The sequence below is a fragment of the Ranitomeya variabilis genome, chromosome 1 (genome assembly GCF_051348905.1).
Source record: "Ranitomeya variabilis isolate aRanVar5 chromosome 1, aRanVar5.hap1, whole genome shotgun sequence".
In the NCBI taxonomy this organism is placed as follows: Eukaryota; Metazoa; Chordata; class Amphibia; order Anura; family Dendrobatidae; genus Ranitomeya; species Ranitomeya variabilis.
This window is the reverse complement of record NC_135232.1, coordinates 293,327,248-293,351,387: the sequence shown is the minus strand read 5'-3', so window position 1 is coordinate 293,351,387 and position 24,140 is coordinate 293,327,248. Positions and strand designations below refer to the sequence as shown.

At 45.0% G+C, this 24,140-nt stretch overlaps 1 protein-coding gene across 2 annotated transcripts in view; it reads right to left on the bottom strand.

Moving 5' to 3' along the window:
• TPST2 (tyrosylprotein sulfotransferase 2) overlaps positions 1–19,870 on the bottom strand; it is an 87,944-nt gene extending 68,074 nt beyond the window's left edge. Inside the window, exon 1 of one of the 2 annotated variants that reach the window (XM_077295324.1) lies at positions 19,695–19,870. The gene's annotated coding sequence lies outside the window, so the exon portion shown is untranslated. The remainder of the gene's footprint in view (positions 1–19,694) is intronic. The other variant, XM_077295333.1, reaches the window with a different exon arrangement.
• Between the last annotated feature and the right edge of the window lie 4,270 nt (positions 19,871–24,140).

Below are 24,140 nucleotides of genomic sequence, written 5' to 3'. Positions count from 1 at the left end.
CATTGTTTGTGTTTTGATTTTTCGGTTCTTTTTGCCTAGGGTGCATAGAAAAAAAAAAAAGAGGGAGCAACAATCAGCTTAATAGGGTGGGATACACACTCACCCCAGTGAAGCTATCGGTCAAGGTACCGTCTGGACAGGAGGAGATGGAGGCACAGGCTGAGAGGTGGATCGGTCAGATATTTTCTCCTTAGTGCTTCTTGTGGAGGATCTGCTCTGTTTGGATCATCCGCTGCTTGTACGGCTGCGAGGTGCATTGGCTGTGTCTTCTAACGAAGGCACCGCTGAGTCCTGAGGTGATGCCATGTTTGGACGCTGGGGTATCAGCGCCGGCGTCCTTTTACACTGGAGGCCGCCATCTTCTTCCTGTTGTACCCAGAAGTCTTCGTCACTTCCGGGTCGCGGCCATCTTACGTGCACCTGCGCACTGCCTGCTTGCCGCCGCCATCTCTACACTCACCACGGAAGCTTTTGTTTCACTTCCGGGGGAACACACACCGGGCCCCACACTCGCACGTACGCCCGCCGAGAGCGGCGTCGCGCTTACCTGAGTGCATTTAGCCCTCCGCAGGCCAGCTGAAGTGTCCTCCTCTGTGAGCCAGGCGACTCCCCGATCCTGGCCTCACGGTGCCTGCCAGCAGAGGGGGGAGCTGAACCAGGACCCCCGATGCTGCTTCCAGCACTAGAGCCCCTGTCGTCCTCTAAGGTAAACCGCGCAAGCGGCGTCCAGGCCAGGTATCCTCTTCTCCACGAGTTCCCTTAGGAACAGGAAACCAACTGAGGGAGCGAGGGGGACCGCCCCTTTTATCTCTCCATAGGGTTTCCTTTTCCTAGGGGCGGATCCCCTCTCTCAAGTGGGTGCTGTCGTGGCGAAGAGAAAAAACTAATTTGTTAATAGATGACATAACAGATGAGCCCGAGATTTGAATCTGAGCATGCGGTGCCCCCGGCCCGACAGTCATATTCCCGGAGGCCAGGGCCATGTTCCTGGAGGCCACCTCAACATGGCAGCAACGGAGGTGCGGGGGCCTCCGGGCTCTGACGAAATGCCGGCGGGGCCCACCACGGAGCACAGAGAGCCGCTGGCACTGCACCGGAGCACAGCCGCCCTGCCCTGGATGGGATTTCCCGGAGGCCACCACACCAGCCTGGACCACCGAACAACCTCTGTGACCACTCCACCTGAGCCGATCGCTTCCCTGGTAATCTGTATTCAGACTGCAAGACGGACCCCCATTTGACACTTTTTCCCCCTATTTTCCTTCTGAAAATTTGGGGTGTGTCTTATAGTCCGAAAAACACAGTATATTGTGTTTTTTGTCTTCCCAAAATGAAAATAGCAACTAGATATGTGAACATGACCTTAGACACAGCTGTCAGAGCTCCATCAGCAGTCTCACAAGATCTGGCCCACACATAATGCTATTGCTCAAGGCTAAAACAACAGGACCCATGAAAAAAGATGTACAGCACTGTATCTTAATTAGCCAGACAAATTGTGTAGGCCCAGAATTATAAACTGTTGTCTGAACTATTGACTCTTCTTGTAAGACGAATATTTACGGTGCCTCTAATATTATCTCCTACAGGTTATTATCTTTGCAAAACAGTAATGTATGGCCACTGAACAATGATGTTTGCTGATATGTTAAATAGATGCATTGTCCTTGCCTGTCAATTTGTTTGCATTCTAAACAGAGGAGCAAAATCTATGCAAATAGTTTAAATAATCAAGCAATGCTACTGGATCTCATCACCATTCATCCCTTTATCTGTGATGCTGGACTGAAGGACACCTGTTAAATCTAAAAATAGGTTACATGCCTCTGTATAGACTCAGAGACAGAGACAGCCAGAGATTCTGCCAAGACATCCATACATCCAAAAGGACCAGAGACAGGACAGCAGCCATTTTACATTATGGCTCCACCACGAGGGACACGGATCTATCATTCTACAGGAAACTACCTAGGGGTTTTCGGCCCCGTTTGGAAGAATACAGATCTGCTCCATTGACCAACGCTGAACCATGGATACGTTTGGAGAAGCCATGTTGTGACTCTCGAGTTAACTGGCCTTGTACCTCAACGGACTGTCTTCTTCCTATGCTTGTCGTTACCTCCTCTCTGTGTGCGTGCCACTGGTGGAAAACCCGACCCTGGAAGATGAAGCCAAGTTGTGATCCTCGGATCAACTGGCCATGTATAGATCTTTCTACGCTTGTCATTACCTCCTCACTGTCTGCGTGCCACAGGTGATGTAGCGAATCTCTAAGACCTGAAGTAACAGCTGCTCTTATCCCGGCAAGTCAATGGAAGGGTGAGACTTTGTAATGTGCACCATCTTGGGGAATTTTGCGGTTTCAGTTAGCGGACCGGGACGCCCGCTGACCCCCCAACCCCCACCATGTCTCCACAAAAGATAACAGACCTTTTAAGTCAATGGAGTCTGTTGAGCACCAGTGTTTTCTCGATCAAAGGATTCATCAGGGTGTTGTGGTTTCCACTTCAGGTTAAAGCTGTAGTGTGAACGCCGCCTAAGGTCGAGTTCAGACAAATGTTAAAATGATCGTGGGCCCGTCTGCATTGCGGAACAGTAGAAAAGCTGACTGCCATCACGTGCACTCTTCCAGTCATTAAAACAGATGAGAATAGAGCACGCAGTGATTTTTTTTCCTTCTGAAAAAAAAAATACTCAACGCACTTGGACATTGACTAAAACTCGATCAGCAATCTAACAAAACATACTCATTTGAATCAAGCATAAAAACAGGATTCAGAAGATACGCCAACAAAACCATAGACTGCCATGACTCTGTGCTTTACTCTGAAAGTGTCCGTCTTCTTAGGCATGAGTGTGTTTTGGGGATCTTAAGACGTACCCCAAATTTTGGCGGAGGAAAATAGGAAAACATTTTTTAATAAAATGGTGGTACGTCTTATAATCCACTTTTACAATAGCTTACCAGGGGTGGTGTCTTGGGTGGAGCAGAGTCACTGCTGCAGGAAGCTGGTGGCGACGGCAGCAGGAGTGGGGGGCCATGCTGAGGGTCCATGGCTGTGAGGAGGAGTGTCCGGTGGTGCGAGGCTGCAGCGGGCTCTGGACTTTCAAAAAAACGTATGCAGAGCCTCACTTTCCATGGTTTTCAATGTCGTGGACTTCGGGAAAGTGGCCGCCGTAGGAGGCGAATGTGCAGATTGAGATCTCGGTGCCGAAACCTCACTTTGTGCAGGCCCCACCACTCCCCCAGTAAGGTACGCTCGAATTAGAAGACGCAACCTTAAAAAAAAAAAAAAAAAACCCAAGTGGGGTGCCCACTATTTTTGATAACCAGCAGTTGTAAAGCAGACAGCTGGTAACTTGTATTATCAGACCGGATAAGTACCTGGTTATTGGACCTTTCCCAGCCTAAAAATACCAGACCGTAGCCACCCCAGAATTGGTGCATCACATAAGGAGGGAAAAAAGTTCCAGCACCAGGCACCTAGGCGATTAGGCCCTGCGTCCCCACATGATGTTTTATTCTTGACATGGAAATAAAATATTGAACATTTTAATGAAGAGACGCCTGGTGCTGGATCTTTTTTTCCTTCCTTTGCTATTGTTAATGAGTGGTATTCAGCCACTTGTTCCTGGCACTTGTGTTCATCCGGATCCCGGTGAGGCACCACTAATTCCTTTTCCCTGCTCCCTGTATGATGTTGCATCAGATAAGACACTTCAAATATGGCATTTTGTGTTGGCTTTTCCTGATTGCCCTTGGTGCGGTGGCAATCTGAGTAATGGTAGTTGGGTTTGATGACGGGTAATTTGTCAAAAAAAAAAAAAAAAAAAAAGACAGCCGGCATCAAGCTCTGGGATCAGTAACGGAGAGGTGACTATCAGACACCCCCATTACTAATCTGGTAATAAAAAATAAAGACACAAAAAAAAATCACTTCGGTTAAATAAAGACTCCCGACACTATCCCTCATTCACCAATTTATTGAAAAAAAAAAAAAATAAATAAATAAAATTCTATACCACACTGCCGTAATCCACCGAATCTAAAATAGTCCAGAAAAGGATACCTGGAAAACATAAAGAGACAAAAATAAAAACAAGAGAGAGTGACGCGTTCACCAATTTATTATCCAAAATGTTGCCACGCAGGTCAGTGACTCTGATAAGCGTTGCAGTCACTACCCGGCGCCTGCAAATAGCAGTTATTTTACAGCTATGCCCAGAAGCCAGAGGCAGATTTGAGGAACGTGTACTACATCGGACCTGCGTGGCAACATTTTGGGTAATAAATTGGTGAACGAATGACTGTCTATTGTTTTTATTTATATGTTTTTATGTCTTTCAAGTATCCTTTTCTGGACTATTTTGGCTTCGGTGGCATGGGATTTTTCTTCAATAAATTGGTGAACGAGGGCTAGTGTGGGGGAGTCATTATTAAAATTAAGTGGTTTTTTTTCTGTGTGTTTTTATTTTTGATTACCGGGTTAGTAATGGGGATGTCTAACAGACACCTCTCCATTACTGAGCCCAGGGCTTGATGGCAGATGTGATTTTGGACAAAATCATCAACCCAAACTGCATTACCATTGCATTGCCACCACTCCAGGGCAATCAGGAAGAGGCAGGCAAAGAGCCAGAATTGGAGCATCTAATGTGTCACGCCGATTCTGTGGTGGCTGCAGGCTTGTATTTTTAGGCTGGGAAGGGCACAATAACCAACGACCTTCCCAGCCTGATATTATAAGCCCACAGCTGTCTGCTTTACCTTGGTTGATTATCAAAAATAGGGGTGGAAGGGGCACATTGTTTTTTTAAATGATTTATTAGGTTAAATAAGGCTAAAAACACCTGCATAAACGCACTTATGATGCATACGCTTTTTTTTTTTTGCCTGTGGATTTACCGCATGTAATGCAAGTCTATGGGGAAATCCCACATAAAAGACTCAGCATTTCCACAATACAATATGATATGCTGCGACTTGGAAAGCATTAAGCTACTTACCGGTAGCGGCATTTTTTCGGAGGCCCATGACAGCACTACGAGAGAGAGGGGATCCGCCCTTCAGGAACAGGAAACCTACAGATACAAAAAGGGTGGCACCTCTCCCATGGATCAGTTGTATTTCAGAGCCTGAGAGGACTACCGCGGTTAGTGGCACACAAATATACATTATATACAGTTTATATACAAAAATATCCTATTGCATTGAAACTAGATACCACACGTGAGATCTATATATCTCAATATACACATATATATATATATATATATATATATATATATATATATATAATGTATATTGAGATATATAGATCTCACGTGTGGTATCTAGTTTCAATGCAATAGGATATTTTTGTATATAAACTGTATATAATGTATATTTGTGTGCCACTAACCACGGTAGTTCTCTCAGGCTCTGAAATACAACTGATCCATGGGAGAGGTGCCGCCCTTTTTGTATCTGTAGGTTTCCTGTTCCTGAAGGGCGGATCCCCTCTCTCTCTCGTAGTGCTGTCATGGGAGTCTGAATAAAGCATTAAGCTACTTACCGGTAGCGGCATTTTTCGGAGGCCCATGACAGCACCCTTAGTTCCCTCCCTATTCACGTGGGGGTTGCACTTCCTAAAATGTATGTGTGTATTAATATATTAATATATATATATATATATATATATATATACACACACACACACACACTGTGTGTGTGTATATATGTGTGTGTGTGTGTGTGTGTATATGTGTGTGTATATGTGTGTGTGTGTGTGTGTGTGTGTGTGTGTGTGTGTGTGTGTGTGTGTGTGTGTGTGTGTGTGTGTGTGTGTGTATATATATATATATATATATATATATATATATATATATATATATATATGTGTGTGTGTGTGTGTGTGTGTGTGTGTGTGTGTGTGTGTGTGTGTGTGTGTGTGTATATATATATGTGTGTGTGTGTGTGTGTGTGTGTGTGTGTGTGTGTGTGTGTGTGTGTGTGTGTGTATATATATATATATATATATATATATATATATATATATATGTGTGTGTGTGTGTGTGTATATATGTGTATATATATATATATATATATATATATATATATATATATATATATATATATATATATATATATATATATATATATATATATATATATATATATATATATATATATATATATATATATATATATATATATACACACACACTCACACACACACAGTGTATATATATGTCCCATGACAGCACTACGAGAGATTTACAGAGATGTAAGCTACCTTAGGGAGGGCACTATAGCTTGTAGCACCCTTAACCCGAAGGTGAGATCAGAAGAGAACCCAAAGTCCTCAAAAAAGGTGGAAGGGGACGACCACGTGGCTGCCTTACATATCTGGTCGATTGACACTCCAGATTTTTCCGCCCAGGATGATGCCATGGCCCGGGTGGAATGCGCCCTCAGATTCTGCGGAGCTGGACCCCCACCTGCAGTATAAGCCAGAGAGATAGCCTCCCTAATCCACTTTGCTAGTGTGTATCTTGATACTCTAAGGGTACCGTCTCACAGTGGCACTTTTGTCGCTACGACGGTACGATCCGTGACGTTCCAGCGATATCCATACGATATCGCTGTGTCTGACACGCAGCAGCGATCAGGGACCCCGCTGAGAATCGTACGTCGTAGCAGATCGTTTGGAACTTTATTTCGTCGCTGGATCTCCCTCTGTCATTGCTGGATCGGTGTGTGTGACACCGATACAGCGATGCGTTCGCTTGTAACCAGGGTAAACATCGGGTTACTAAGCGCAGGGCCGCGCTTAGTAACCCAATGTTTACCCTGGTTACCATCGTAAATGTAAAAAAAAAACGTACATACTCACATTCCGGTGTCCGTCAGGTCCCTAGCCGTCTGCTTCCCGCACTGACCGACTGAAGTTCCGTACCAGGAACTTTTTCCAGGTTCTAGAGTAGATCTTTGTTATTTGTTTTCTACTCTTCAGAAGGGTATCTATTAAATTTGGGGAGAAACCTCTATCTCTTAGCAATGACCTCTCAAACTCCATGCCGTTAAATGGAGCCCCTTTACTTGTGGATGGCTGATCGGACCCTGGTAGAGTAAGTCTGGAATGTCTGGAAGCGCCCAGGGGTCGTCTACCAACATGGTCCTGAGCCAAGCGAACCAGGCCCTTCTGGGCCAGAATGGGGCAATCAGTATTACTCTTGCCTGATCCTCCCTGATCTTTCTGACCACTAGGGGCAACAGGCCCAATGGGGGGAATGCATAAGCTAATCGAAAATCCCATCTTATCAGGAAGGCGTCCACTGCCAGAGGATTCTCCCTGGGATTTAGGGAACAGAATTTTCTTGTTTTTCTGTTGTCCTTGGTGGCAAAGAGGTCCACCTCTGGATGACCCCACTTGCGGACAATGTGATTGAAAATGTCTCTTGTCTTAAGGTATTTACACTTAGAAAGTCTGCCTTTACATTTTCCTTCCCTCTGATTTGCAGCGCAGTTAAAGATAGAAAATGCCTTTCTGCTGTCTGGAGTAGGCGATCCGCCACTTTCATCAGAGATTCGGAATGTGTTCCACCTTGGTGATTTACATAGGCCACCGCCACCTGGTTGTCCGAGAGGATCTTGACATGGTGACCCTGTAGATATACGAGGAGCTTCTTAACTGAAAGTTCGATTGCCATTAACTCTCTCTGATTGGAAGAAACTGGTGTCTGGGAGTCCCATAGACCCTGAACTACAATGTCACCCATGTGTGCCCCCCACCCCGCGGGGCTAGCGTCTGTGGTTATTACACAAGTCACATGTGTCACCCAGGGAACTCCTGCAGATAAATTGTCCTCATTTAGCCACCATCTAAGAGATGTAAGGGTTACTGGACTTAATATCACCTGACCCTGCAAGGACCCTTGTAGGGCCCTATCATTAACCATTACCTCAGATAGTAAAGGTTTGGTGTGAAATTGAGCCCAACGGACAGCAGGAATACACGAAGTCAGAGACCCTAACAGAGACATAGCTTGTCTAAGGGTCATGGAGGGTTTATCAATCGCCTTTGACGCCTGTTGTTGAACATACAATAACTTATCCGGTGGAAGACGACATTGTTGGGCCTCCGAATCTAATAGTAGCCCTAGGAATCTCTGAATTTTTAGGGGCTGTAATCGGGATTTCTCATAATTTATAATCCAGCCTACGTGTTCTAGTCTGGACGTGGCTGTTTTTACTTGTGAAAGGCAATTGTCTGCTGAATTCCCCACTATAAGGAAATCATCTAGATAAGGAATAACGAGAATATTAGATTCTCGTAAGTGCGCCATGACCTCCAACTATTTTTGTAAATACCCTAGGCGCTGCTGATAGACCGAAGGGAAGAGCTCTGAACTTAAAATGGCGAACTATTCCTCCCATAAGAACCGCTACCCTTAGGAATCTTTGGAAGTCTTCATGGATAGGTACATGATAGTATGCATCTTTTAAATCTACAACTACCATGAAACAGTGTTTGAACAGCATCTTTATTGTTGAACTGATCGATTCCATTTTAAATGTTTTACTAACCAGAAACTCATTAAAGGGACTTAAGGTTTATAATAGTTCTAAACGATTTGTCTGGTTTTTGAATCAGAAATAGGAGAGTAGAACCCTCTTCCTCTCTCTGATTCTGGAACTTCAATCAGAACTTTTTAAAGGCATAAGCTTATGACCTCCGCTTCCAAAGCTGTCTGTTCAAGGGGGGGGGGGGGGGGGGAAGAACGCAAGGGAGTTAATTTAAACTTATGCCGAGGCAGGTGACTAAACTCAAGTCTCAGTCCGTCCGATACTATGCCTCGTACCCAATGACTATTCGTGATTTCTGACCATGCTGAAGAGAAAGCTGACAATCTCCCTCCCACAGGGATTGCTAGTCATTGGTCCGGTTTCTTAAGTTCTTTTGAGGAACGGCGGAACATATAGCCCGTCCCTCTTCTGCGTCTATCCTCCCATCTAGAATTGTCTCTAGAGGGTGAGGATACGCGCTTCCTTCTCCGACCAAATCTCCTTCTGTTAAAAGGACAACGGTAGGATGCGGATGATAAATTTGGGAATTTTTTCTTGTCATCCCCTGCTTTTTTCCAGCAACTCATCCAAAGTTGGGCCGAAGAGATATTCCCCTTTGCATGGGATAGCGCAGAGTTTCGATCTTGATTGAATGTCTCCTGACCAGCACTTCAACCATAAGGCTCTACGAGCCGCGTTGGAGAGTCCCGCTGCTCTGGCTACCATTTTAACTGAATCTACTGAAGCGTCCGACAGGAAGGCAGCGGCCGCTTGAATTACTGGTAGAGCATTCAGAATTATATCTCTGGAAGCGCCTTCTTTAGGGTCCCTTTCCACTTGCGAGAGAAAAAACGGTCCGTAATCTGGACTGAAAATACAGATGTAACGTATGCGATTGTTATGCGAGTGTCATGCGAGTGCAATGCGATTTTTAATCACATCATCCGTTCTTTGTAATCGCATCATCCGTATGACATCCTTATTACTGTCCGATTTGTACGCACTGTTCCTTTGAAAAGCCGGCAAATCAGTGCTGTGTACAGTAAAATCACACTGACAGGTTAGAAAAGAGTAGATATATATACACATAGAATAGGTATATATACATATATATATGTCAGTGAGACACCTATATATGCATATTTATATTTAATGCAGCGCTAGATAGCATAAAAGCCGCTAATTCAATTGCCGGCTTTTGCTCTCTCCTTCCCAAACCCGACAGGATATGAGACATGGTTTACATACAGTAAACCATCTCATATCCCTTATTTTTTTGCATATTCCACACTACTAATGTTAGTAGTGTGTATGTGCAAAATTTGGGCGCTGTAGCTGCTAAAATAAAGGGTTAAATGGCGGAAAAAATTGGCGTGGGCTCCCGCGCAACTTTCTCCGCCAGAGTGGTAAAGCCAGTGACTGAGGGCAGATATTAATAGCCAGGAGAGGGTCCATGGTTATTGCCCCCCCCCCCCCCCCCGGCTACAAACATCTGCCCCCAGCACCCCAGAAAAGGCACATCTGGAAGATGCGCCTATTCTGGCACTTTGCCACTCTCTTCCCACTCCCGTGTAGCGGTGGGATATGGGGTAATGAAGGGTTAATGTCGCCTTGCTATTGTAAGGTGACATTAAGCCAGATTAATAATGGAGAGGCGTCAATTATGACACCTATCCATTATTAATCCAGTTGTATGAAATGGTTAAAAAAAAACACACACACACATAATATTGCAAAGTATTTTAATGAAATAAACACACAGGTTGTTGTAATATTTTATTGCTCTCTCAATCCACCTGAAGACCATCGTTCTGTAACAACTTAAAAATAATAAACCAACAATATACATACCTTCCGTAGATCTGTAACGTCCCACGATGTAAATCCATCTGAAGGGGTTAAAATATTTTACAGGCAGGAGCTCTGCTATAATGCAGCTGTGCTCCTGCCTGTAAACCCCGGGGAATGAAGGTAATGTAGGTCAATGACCTGTAGTTACCTTCATTCGCGGTGATGCGCCCTCTGCTGGATGTCCTCATATGACGTCCTCATATGACGTCGAGCGTGGGAAAAAGTTCCCAGGCTGCAGTTCATGAGGACATCCAGCAGAGGGCGCCTCACCGCAACTCAAGGTAACTACAGGTCACCCTGCATTTCATTCATTCGCCGGGGTTTTTACACACAGGAGCACAATTGCATTAGCACAGCTCCTGGGTGTAAAATGATTTAACCCCTTCAGATGGATTTACTTCGTGGGACTGACGGAACGACGGAAGATATGGGATATTGTTTATTTTTTATTTTTACTTTGTTATAGAACGAGGGTCATCAGCTGGATTAAGAGAATAATAAAATATTACAACAACCTGTGTCTTTATTTCATTAAAATACTTTGTAATAATGTGTGTGTTTTCTTAACCATTTCGTACTATTGGATTAATAATGGATAGGTGTCATAATTGACGCCTCTCCATTATTAATCTGGCTTAATGTCACCTTACAGTAGCAAGTGACATTAACCCTTCATTACCCCATATCCCACTGCTACACGGGAGTGGGAAGAGAGTGGCCAAGTGCCAGAATAGGCGCATCTTCCAGATGTGCCTTTTCTGGGGTGGCTGGGGGCAGATGTTTGTAGCCAGGGGGGCCAATAACCATGGACCCTCTCTAGGCTATTAATATCTGCCCTCAGTCACTGGCTTTACCACTCTGGCGGAGAAAATTGCGCGGGAGCCCACGCCTATTGTTTCCGCCATTTAACCCTTTATTTTAGCAGCTACAGCGGCCAAATTTTGCACATACACACTACTAACATTAGTAGTGTGGAATATGCAAAAAAAAGGGGATATGAGATGGTTTACTGTATGTAAACCATGTCTCATATCCTGTCGGGTTTGTGAAGGAGAGAGCAAAAGCCGGCAATTGAATTACTGGCTTTTATGCTATCTAGCGCTGCATTAAATATAAATATACATATATAGGTGTCTCACTGACATATATATATGTATATATATATACACATTCTATGTGTATATATCTACTCTATTCTAACCTGTCAGTGTGATTTTACTGTACACCACGCTGAATTACCGGCTTTTCAAAGGACACTGGTGCGTAAAAATCGGACAGAACTCGCATGGTGCGAGTGCTGTGCGATTTTTTTCTCGCACCCATTGACTTGCATTGGCGAGTCTCGTCTGAGAATCGCAGCAATACGCAGCATGCTGCGATTTTTTTCTCAGCTGATCCAGATTTTTCTCAGTCCGATTTCGGCTTAGAAAAAAAAATCGCAAATGAAAAGACACCTATTAAATAACATTGGTCCGAGTGCAATCCGATTTTTTATCGCACTCGTCCGTTTTCCTCGCAAGTGGAAAGGGACCCTTAAGCTGATACTCCAACTGATCTAGCCAGACCATTAAGGATCTAGCCAGACCATTAAGGATCTAGCCGTACAAGTTGCAGCTACTGCCAGGGGTGCGCGGTGTCAGGACCTGGTGTCCCTCCTCACAGGTAATTTACAGATAGAATACCTCAATATTTCCTTTGCACTCAGCACTTTTTTTGGTGTGTTCACTTTGCAGCTACATGCTGCTTTCATGAGTGGCTCTGCACGCATTGAATGGTGTGCTTTTATAATTTGTAGTCTCACACACTACCACCATATAGCATTCATAATTTTTGCACTTATGCACTTTAATGCGTTTTTATTGAGTTGAAATCTTAGGTGGTCACCGTTTATATATTTTTTTTACTTACTTTTTAAGTAGGTTTCTATCTGTACCAACCAAGATTGGAGGTCACCATATATTATATTTTTTGTTAAAATATATATTTTTTTCGATTGTCCTGAAATTAAATCGCGTACTTGTTTTTATTGTATATTTTATTGCAAATTTTATGTATATATAACCTTTTTTGTTTTGCCACTCACTGTAATAAAGGCTATTTTATATCTATCTCCTGTGTGGGTCAACTCTTTCTGGCATTCCATGTCTTGACTGTGGCGGTTGTTATATATCAGGGTGGTAGATCTTTTCCTACTTAGTAGCAGGGTTTTTACTAGCTGTTCTGAAAAATCCCTTGAGCTTAGTAACTGCCGCTCAAGTTCCATGCCGTCAAGTGAAGCCCTTTCACTTGCGGGTGGAAAAACGGCCCCTGGAACAGTAGTTCCCTGTCCAATGGAAGAATCCATGGATCGCATAGACACATGCTTTGGAGGCAGGAGAACCACGGCCTCTTTGGCCAGAAGGGTGCAATGAGGATCACCCTTGCACGCTCCCTCCTGATCTTCCTGATCACTAGCGGAATTAGAGACATTGGAGGAAAGGCGTAAGCCAGTTTGAAGTTCCAAGGATGATATAGGGAGTCCAGCATGTCTGGATGATCCATGGAGTTCAGGGAAGCGAATCTTTCTACCTGTCTGTTGCCTCTTGTGGCAAATAGATCTATCTGAGGCACTCCCCATGCTCTTGTTATTAGTCTGAACACGGTTCTGTTTAAGGACCATTCTCCCTGGCGCAGCCTGTTTCGACTGAGGTAGTCCGCTTTGGTATTCTCTATTCCTCTGATGTGTAGGGCTGTTAGGGAAGCAAGATGAGTCTCTGCGAACTGGAAGATCTCCCCTGCGATGGTCATCAGACTTCCTGACCGTGTACCGCCCTGACGGTTTACATAGGCCACTGTGGTGGAGTTGCCCTGAGTCCTCCACAGGCAAGACCGACTGTTTAGAAGTTGAAGCCACTGCAGCATCAACTTTTGGTATCTTTTGCCAGGAATTAAGTTCTTCATCACTGAAGGGGTAGCGTCTTTTAGCAGAGGATGGTAAGAATCCTCTTGTATGTTGTTTCTCCCACTCTTTTTTAACCAGCTCTTTAATTGTGGGTATGGCGGGGAAGGACCTTCGTTTTCTTTGTCCTAACCCCGCAAACATGATGTCCTGCGCTGACTTCTTTCCCTTCTCATCTGGGCACCCCATCGTGCTCCTGACGGCTTTAATTAAACTGTCTACACTACTATTTGGTAGACAAAGCCCTCCTTCATATTCCGATGAACTTGGCTGGGACTCCTCTTCATCAGAGGATTTTTGTACTACCTCTGACTCCGAGCTTACTGGAGATCGGGACCTGCTAGGCTGACGGGTACTGGTGCTACTTGTATGCGCCAGACCCTGCATCTCTTCGCGAATTATGGCTCTAACGTCAGATGGAGTCATTACGTTTTCTTGTCGTAAGGTCAATTTGATGCAGTCTGCACACAATCTCTTAGTATATGAGTCCGGGAGGGGTTGCAAACATAAGGCACATTCTCTGTGTTTGGTTTTATGTGTCCTTTTCTTAGTCTAGAGGAAGGGGATATAGGAGGAACATATATCAGCATATGGGAAGAGACTCTTTTAAAACTCACCCAGTGAAGCTGACAGGTACCGGTTCTGGAGGCGGATTCTTAGCTGAAAGACCTTTCTGTTTGGTGGCAGATCGCTTTTCCTGGGATCGATCTCCACTTTTGGTGCTGCTCCTAACGCTTGTCTCCTTACTGGGAGACTGCTCTGTTGCAGACAAGTGCGCTACATCGGCCGGTGAAGCCATACTTACACACACCGGCCGACGCTAGTGCTGCACTTTTAAATCTGGCGCCGAATCTCCTGCCTCCCCGGACCCAACCCGGAAGTGCTCCAGCGACTTCCGGGTTAGACGCGCCGCTCCTCCTTACCATGCGGCGGCTGCTGGATAAGAAGCCGGCCGCTGAGCGCGCGCGTCCTCATGGAGCCGGGCGGACCAGCGGCACCGAACCCGGACCATGGCGATGATCAGACGAGGGGGGAGGCTGCAAACAGTGGCTCCCCCGCCGCTGCCTCTGGTACCGCAGCCCCTGCCGTTCCCACAGAGACCGACGCAGGCGGGTGCATGGCCCAGGAATCCTCTTGAACTGCAGGTACTTCGGGTTCCCATAGAAACAGGAAACCTAAACTGAGGAGGAGAGGGGACCGCCTCCTTTTATTCTGTAGGTTTCCTGTTCCTATGGGCGGATCCCTCTCTCTCATGTGGGGTGCTGTCTTGGCGAAGGGTAAAAGGATCGTAAAACATATGCTGGAAGTCACTGATACCTCTAGCACTACCTATATTATTGCACGCGAGTCTATGGAGATTTCATGATTGCTTCGTTTTGTACTTTTGCAAATTGCTATTTCAGATTCCACACGTAATATTCACCATACGAGAATATTGCGTAAAGATGGCTATTTCGTGATACAATCAACTTATCTAATCTGCATGTGGATCTCCTGACTTACCGCTAACAAATTATAAAGGGAACCTGTTATTAATGCTGTGCGACTCACGAGCAGTATGATCGGAAGCCTGGCTGCTTGACTGTAGCCAGGCATGTGTCTCTCAAACGCCGACGTGTTCCAGAGAAAACATAGCTTTAAGAGCTGGTTGGGGACCATTGCCTTAGAAGAGAGTAGTCTGGCATAGTCGCCACCCCTGGCCAGCTCCCCCAAACCCCCTAAGAGACCTGTCAATCACCTGGAATGGGACGGAGAGAAGCCATCCAGGGGACTAGTCTCTCCCTATAGTCCTTCAAACAATGTTTTTATAAAAAGGCCTGCGGCATTTGAGAGAAAGACATACATAGCTGCAGTCGTGCAGCCAGTCTAGGAATCATGCCCATGGTTGGGGCACACTGCATCTAATGACATGTTCCCGATAACATCATCTTTTGCAGCCTTTGAACATAAGCCTACTTTTGGGATTTACATTTGTTTTTTATTGTAATTTTAATTGAAAGATTTTCATGTTTTACAAAATGTAGATTTGAAAGAAAAATAAAATAGTACGACGTATACAGTATACTAACAGATTAGAATGAAAACAAGTTAAACTGTATACGTAATAGATATGCAATAAATTATAATATTTCTTATATAGCTAAATCTTTAAAGGGGGAGGATATAGAAGACTTACAGTAGACAGGAGGAGAAAAGATAACTATAGGTATTGGGAAATGGAGAGGAAGGGAAAGTGAATGACCCAATACACAAGGTTCTTAGATATTCAGGGACATGGGGGATTATAATGAGGGCAATCTGGGCTACCGGGGCCCAAGGCTCATAATGTTTTGTTAACGGCTACAGACTAGTAGGAGGGGGTGTCCTGCAGTACAGGGCCTCGCCAACATTTTGTGAAAGCCCGGAATCGCAGCACTTTCCAAAATTTTCAAGCTGGTGGAATTTGGAAAAAAGCGCGTCTTATAATCTATAAAACACAGTATATCTGCAGAATTAAACCAGTGTGGGCCCAAATAAGGGAGTTAAGCTTTCAGGGAAATGGGTGAAATAGGAAGGATGTAAGGGGGAGCTTGTAAATGACAGTTTCAATATTTTAGAGAAAGTCCTCCAAATGACTCTGGTGAGATTTTTTGGGCCTAGGAGTTCATTTCAAAGGGGATCATATGAGCCAACACAGAGTTAGGGTGTGCTGGTGCAGGCCAAAGTTTTTCACTTTCCAGCCATTTCATATAGGCTGGGTTAGATGACTGTGCCGGGATTCTGTGTAAATGTGCCACCGAATAGCATCCATCACAGTCATGCATTAACATTTCCCAGTTAAATACAAGGTTCCCAGAAAACGGATATCACAGGAGTATAAGGTATAACTCAAAAAACATTATGTATACAAAAATTCCCTGTCAAAGATATTAAGTCAATGAGGGAATAAGAGTATATTCAACCATAAAAGATTTTTATTAAAGTTCATTAAAAAGTAACAACAATATTAAACAAAGTAACACAACCAAAAACAAAAGCAGGGTAATGTGTGGGGTAATAGGATAGGAATATAGCCATAGAATCTAGTTTAATCTCTAGTAGCAGCACAATAACAAAGTGCAAGTGCATAATAGAAAAAAACGTATGAAAACGCAATTCATAATGTGCATAAGACCATACTGAAAAAATAAATAAATAAATGGCAAAACGCCAATGCAAATACAAATAAAGGAAATCCAATGTGGGCTTCAAATCTCCAGGGTAGCAAGGTACATACTCATGTGAGATGGAGATAATTAATGATATGCAGCGTTTAGGGAATAAGGTGCCTACTGTGCTGTGCAAACAGAGAGTTAAGCATATAATAGAATGGGATATTACCTACATATTGTAAAAAGTATATGGAGACGCGACCTGACTCCTCTACGCGCGTTTCGCCATCTCTTCGTCAGGAGGCGTGGTCTTGAGTCATTTGGGGCTAGTATATGTACTGTGGAAGGACCAATCCGGTGCGCTGTTAATTAATTACGCAAAGTCCGTCATCGGCGCATGCGGCCACATCACGTAGGGGAACTTCCTCCTGCCCCCGTGGGACGCAAGCGATCCACCGCTGCTAGGCAACAGAGATCGCTTGCGAACACACCACGGTACGTCGGGAAGCCCCGTGTGAGGCCACCAGAGTTTTTCCTGGACTATCCATTTACTGGGAGGAAGGAAAAAAAAAAATTGTGGAATATCACTTTTTTGCAATTTCACAGAACTTGGAATTTTTTTTACCATTTTCCAGTACACTATATGGTAAAACCAATGGTGTCGTGCAAAAGTACAACAGCAAAAATCAAGTCCTCATGCGGCTACATTGACAAAAAAAAAAAGTTATGACTGAGAAGGGGAGCGAACAACGAAAACACAAAAATTGAAAATTCCAAGATGGTGATGGGGTTAATGCTATGGCCTATTTTTAGGAGTGGCCTGCCACCGGGCACTTCTCCAGTGAGCGGTTTATATCCCCATGGAGGCAAGAAGTAATGAGTACAGAGCAGAAGGGCACAGATCTGTATACTGTTTAGTGGCCGCTCTTGGCTACTGAAGATCTGCTCCTATTCACTTCCATGGAAGAACATCCACTACTCCGTGTACAGAAACGTGGTATTCTGCCTACATACAAAGATTGCCATTGGTCATCATGAGACCTGCCAACGCTGGGAGTGCCCGTATTAAACTCTTGGACAGACCCTTCAAAACTTGCAGTGAAACATGAGAAAGTCTACATAGATGTTTGATTCTGGGGATAACAGGTCCTTTTTTTTTTCTTTAAATCAAAGACAGCATGCTCCAGGTATTGTATTCTTCTGACATTTTTCCTCTTAAAACTTAGAAAAATGCCTGTAAAAAATGGCACAAATTGAAAAAAAAAAAAGGGAAAAAGGAAGGAGGCCAGAAGGTGTCTGGTTGGAATAAGACGGCTCATAAGGACATATCCCAGGGGAGTCTTCAGAGGCGCTACCCATAAATAATGACCACTCTGGCTGCGTCCATTTATCATACGAGAAGGCGAATGTGTTTCACTTGTATTTTTACAAACTTAGAAAGTGAGAAATAAGGAAGAGGCCACTTCCTTTACAATACTCTAAAGAAATTCCCGGGGGCTTGTATCACACATAGGGCTGAGTTTACTAAGGATGGACTTTCTTACACCAGTCTAAGGCTACGTTCACATTTGCGTTGTGCGCCGCAGCGTCGGCGCCGCAGCGCACAACGCAAACAAAAACGCAGCAAAACGCATGCACAACGCTGCGTTTTGCGCCGCATGCGTCGTTTTTTTCATTGAATTTGGACGCAGCAAAAATGCAACTTGCTGCGTCCTCTGCGCCCCGACGCGGGCGCCGCAGCGACGCATGCGGCGCAAAACGCAAGTGCGCCGCATGTCCATGCGCCCCCATGTTAAATATAGGGGCGCATGACGCATGCGGCGCCGCTGCGGCGCCCGACGCTGCGGCGCTGGCCGCAAATGTGAACGTAGCCTAAGGCCAAGTTCAGACCAGCACATACAGAGGAGACTGTTTTTCAGACAGAAAAATAAATAATTTTTCATGCAGGTGTCCATCTATTTAGATGCAATTCGGTTTTATATTGACAATTTAATTAAAAAATAAATAAAGTTTGCTGTGTAAATAATTACAACGGATCTGTAAAAACTGATGCCAAACAGTTGGTAACCAGCACGTGATCAGTTTATCTTAGAATGCTGAGTGTGACCCAGAATACAGATCAGAGTCGTGGCTTCTTACATGTGGATCATCGGTGGGTGTAAAAAGGTTCATGTGAACGGTCACTGACCTGCATTGTCGGTGTGCAGTATGCTACCTGCGTTGCCAACTGCCGGACAGCACACCGACTAGTTACAGCCTTGTATGAACAAACTCTTAATCAGAAGCACAAAGCTCATGCAAGCCCCTTAATAACTGTGGCCCATCATGAGCTGCCATAGGAAAAAAATAAGTTATGGAAATATTAGGAAATATTCTGGAGCTGCTGTTGGACCCGACCTTTCCAATAAACAGCATCCACTTCTAAGAAATGGAACATAAAACGCAAGATAGAAAAAAATTGTGACTTTATGAACAGAAAATTAATTTAAGAAATCCCCCCATAGGCCCTGGGCATTAGGTGAACACCCCAATCGCACATTTATCAATGCTGGGAGGGTTTCTCAGATAATCCACACTTAAGACGTGGATTTTGGTGACGGATTATCCGCAGATATCACACATGGATTAACCCAAATGTAATCCAATAGAAGTAATCCTCAGCTTTCAGCAAGTAATCTGTGAAAATAATGGGCGGAATCAGGATGATAAAAGCTGCGATATATACCGCACACCCCAGCCACACGCCATGCCGGCTACCAAACGTGTGAAGAAGGCCACTGGCCGGCAGCCGACTGGCAAGGGTTGTGCCACCACTGCAATGTTTACACCTGGGCAACACAGATCACCTCTGAAGTTCTGACATTGCCAGCAGCATGGCCAATAAGCAATGGACAATCCCTTTAAAAGAACAGCTCCACAAGTTGTCACTCAGCTTTCTTGGCACCCTGAGCGGCTGATGTGCCCAGTGACAGAGCCATGTCCCAGGCTGGCAATCAGGAGTCTGGGTGACGGGGAGACGCAGCTTGTACCCAGCTCGCCCAGACAGCTCACAAACGGCTGAAGCCTTCAGACATAACACTGATTATTGGGGCTTCAGGAGTCCACACCTGGCGGTAATGGTGGGGTGCACTGCGCCCACACACGACCACCACACAGGCACATGTCTATCAGCACAGCCGCAGGAGGCACATAGGATACCACAGTGCACCGGCACAGCCGCACTCACCTCTCCGCTGCCCCCCGCATGGAGCTGCCAGCAACCGGGAACCTCTCTCTTCGCACCAGCAGTGCCCTCACCAACCCGAGGCGCGCACCCACGCACCGACTCCCTCCCCCGCCACTGAGACTCACACAGGCCCCGCCCACGCCAGGACGCGCACTAGTCTCCGCCCACAGGCCTGTCCCCGGCCGCAGGTTCGGGGTAGTCAGTGCTGGCTGTGGCCCGCTGTACGGTCGTGTCCTGCCTGTGGGGTGTATGGTCCGCGTATGGAGTGATGGTCACACTGTGCAGGCGGTAACGGAGGGACAACAGCCCTTCATGGGCAATGGAGGCCCCGTGCACAGAGACAGCAAGACCTGTGGGGAAGACAGCCGGTAGTGACAGCCGGGCCGGGGGCAGGAGCCATGTACAGGAGCACACTACACGTACCATACAAAACTATATATATCATAATATACTACATATACCATAATGTTATACTACACGTACCATACCAAACTATATCATACTATATTTCACATACCATAATATTATACTACATATACCATACAATATTCTATGTCATAATATACTACATATACTATTATATTATCACAGAAAATTATAAAACGTTATAACACCAGCTTGAAAAATTATTTTAAAATCCAGAATGTTGGCCTACTGAAATGTATGTTCAGTAAATACACTCAATACTTGGTCGGGAATCCTTTTGCATCAATTACTGCATCAGTGCGGCGTGGCATGGAGGCGATCAGCCTGTGGCACTGCTGAGGTGTTATGGAAGCCTAGATTCTTTGATAGCAGCGCTCAGCTCGTCTGTATTGTTGGGTCTGGTGTCTCATCTTCCTCTTGACAATACCCCATAGATTCTCTGGGGTTAAGGTCAGGCGAGCTTGCTGGTCAATCAAGCACAGTGATACTGTTGTTTTTATACCAGGTATTGGTACTTCTGGCAGTGTGGACAGGTGCCAAGAACTGCTGGAGAATGACATTTCCATCTCCAAAAAGCTTGTTGGCAGAGGGAAGCATGAAGGACTCTAAAATTTCCTGATAGACGCCTGCGCTGACTTTGGTCTTGATAAAACAGTGGACCTACACCAGCAGATGACATGGCTCCCCAAGCCATCAATGATTGTGGAAACTTCTCACTAGACCTCAAGCAGCTTGGATTGTGGCCTCTCCACTCTTTCTCCAGACTCTGGGACCTTGATTTCCAAATTAAGTGCAAAATTTACTTTCATTTGTAAACAGCACCTTGGACCACTGAGCAACAGTCCAGTTCTTTTTTTCTTGGCCCAGGTAAGACGATTCTGGTGTTGTCTATTGGTCATGAGTGGCTTGACACAAGGAATGTGACACTTGTAGCCCATGTCCTGGATACGTCTGTGTGTGGTATACAGCAAAGAAAAGAAGCTGCTCCAATGGATGCACACCACAAGAATATATATAAATATCAAAGGATTTTTACTGACACACAACAACTTCAAAACACATAAAACATATTTAAAAACAATACAAAGTACGATTGGCACATAGATGAATAACGTATTCAAACAATACAAAGTACAAGTCTGCAAAAAACCGGTATATAAACACAGCAGAAGAAACCCTCTGGCTCATGGAACTGATAGCAAACGACCGGACAAGTGCACAACCTTTATAAGAGCCCAAAACTATCCACCAAACTGGGAAACCCACTAAAATGTGGAAGTCCACCTACAGGGCAGGGCCACCCAAATTCAGTGGCACATATGGTAACTTATAGAATCCCAACGAATCCCATGCCTCTAATAAGACAAATAGGCTGAACATACCCAAGGTGGAAAGGGCAGGCACGCCGGCTCCAGGCGCAGACAAAGTGTGTGCCAAAAGAAAAAACGCCCAACGCGTATCGCCCTTCTCGAGAGGGCTTCGTCAGGGGAAGATGCTGTATGTCAAAGAGCCCCCTCTATAAATAGTAAGTATAAGGCTCACCTAATGAAACGCAGGTGGAGGGGGACGCCGGCGCTACCGGAAGTGTAATGTTTCGGAGGGGAGGATACGTCGCTCAGCAAGGAGGAATGGACACACCCCCTCCCCCCGCACTAGGCAGAGGGTGCGCGTGCGCAGTCGCACCAGCAAGACCAAAGCTTCTCCAGACGCCGGAGACGTGGCCGGTCTGTGTGCGAGATGTGCGCAAGCGCAAATGAGCAGCTAAGGGGAGCACAGCTCCTCAGATAAGAACAGAGTGCATCGCCAGGCCATGGGAGCCGCCCTAATAGAAATATAAAGAATGCTGCATACGGAGCCATCTACTAAATATGTGGCAAAATGTCCCTGCAGCCCCTAGAGGCATATATAGACTTTGCAGCCTAGTAGAAGCAGGTCTAGACCAAAATATACGCTGCAGAAATGACGTCACCTGCAGCCCAACCAATATGGAAAGCCATATAGTGGAAGCCAAAATTAGGGTCGACATATATAAAGGGTCCCAAATGGGAACCTATAAAACAAACCCTATGCTCCTATATAAGCATACATACGAAGTGCTGGCACCTCAATAGCCACACAACCCCCGGGGGCACACCACCACACATATCATACAGAATCAAAGCAACCTAAAAGGGAAAAGGTATTAGTATAAAAAATAATAATATGACACTATAAATAGTTTTTATTAAATATTGCATAAAACATAACTTATGCATATTCCCCAAATAGCAGCGAACCCCCAAATGCGGCGTCCTAGACAGGCGGAAGTCAGATCGTCCCATCCCCTAAGATCAAAACATGACATGTGCAAACTCCCCAAATAGCGGCTAACCCCCAGATACGGCGTCTTGGATAGGCAGAAGTCGAATCGCCCCATCCCCTAAAACTGAAGTTCCTGTAGAACATGAGCCAGATGGCCATTGAATAGACAACCCTAAGTGGAATTCTGTAAAGCAAATCATGAAAACATACATAAAACAGCAAAGACCTGAATCCCTATAACGCCCCATGAGCCATTGAGGGGTAACAGGATGAACTTGATGAACAGAACCCCTGCAAAAAAACAACCAAACTATAAACAAAAGAATAACGCCAGATGTCAAACATGGAAAGAACCAGCAAATCCATAGAATTTCAAATCAACAGTGACAACAGAAATAAATGTATTTGACCCTATGGAAGTTCTCAACATGGCCACTCATTCTTCATAACATGAGCCCAGGATTTACAAATAGAAGATAAAGTCCTTCACGATGATGTACGAACTTGAAAATTACTCCATCCCGGATTCAGAGCATCTCTCCCATAGAAGTATGAGCTACAAGCCAGAAGAAATTCGAGGCCATAGTCTAGAATGCATCCAAAAATCTAAAATAAAAAATAAAGAAAAGCATAACCAAAAAGGATACAAATAGGAGATGGAGGGGGGGCTGGGAGGGGGAGGGCAAAGAAGATTAATTACCCCAAAAAAACGGTAAACAATAACTCCTCATTAAGCCCCCCCGGAGTCACTGATCCCAAATGAAAAATCCACCGAGCCTCAGCCCTGAGGAGCTGAGGTACAATAGGGCCGCCCCTATTTGTCCGATGAATTCTTTCCAACCCAACCACCTGCGTATTGGTGGTGCGTCCCCCATGATGCAGGGGTTCTGTTCATCAAGTTCATCCTGTTACCCCTCAATGGCTCATGGGGCGTTATAGGGATTCAGGTCTTTGCTGTTTTATGTATGTTTTCATGATTTGCTTTACAGAATTCCACTTAGGGTTGTCTATTCAATGGCCATCTGGCTCATGTTCTACAGGAACTTCAGTTTTAGGGGATGGGGCGATTCGACTTCTGCCTATCCAAGACGCTGTATCTGGGGGTTAGCCGCTATTTGGGGAGTTTGCACATGTCATGTTTTGATCTTAGGGGATGGGACGATCTGACTTCCGCCTGTCTAGGACGCCGCATTTGGGGGTTCGCTGCTATTTGGGGAATATGCATAAGTTATGTTTTATGCAATATTTAATAAAAACTATTTATAGTGTCATATTATTATTTTTTATACTAATACCTTTTCCCTTTTAGGTTGCTTTGATTCTGTATGATATGTGTGGTGGTGTGCCCCCGGGGGTTGTGTGGCTATTGAGGTGCCAGCACTTCGTATGTATGCTTATATAGGAGCATAGGGTTTGTTTTATAGGTTCCCATTTGGGACCCTTTATATATGTCGACCCTAATTTTGGCTTCCACTATATGGCTTTCCATATTGGTTGGGCTGCAGGTGACGTCATTTCTGCAGCGTATATTTTGGTCTAGACCTGCTTCTACTAGGCTGCAAAGTCTATATATGCCTCTAGGGGCTGCAGGGACATTTTGCCACATATTTAGTAGATGGCTCCGTATGCAGCATTCTTTATATTTCTATTAGGGCGGCTCCCATGGCCTGGCGATGCACTCTGTTCTTATCTGAGGAGCTGTGCTCCCCTTAGCTGCTC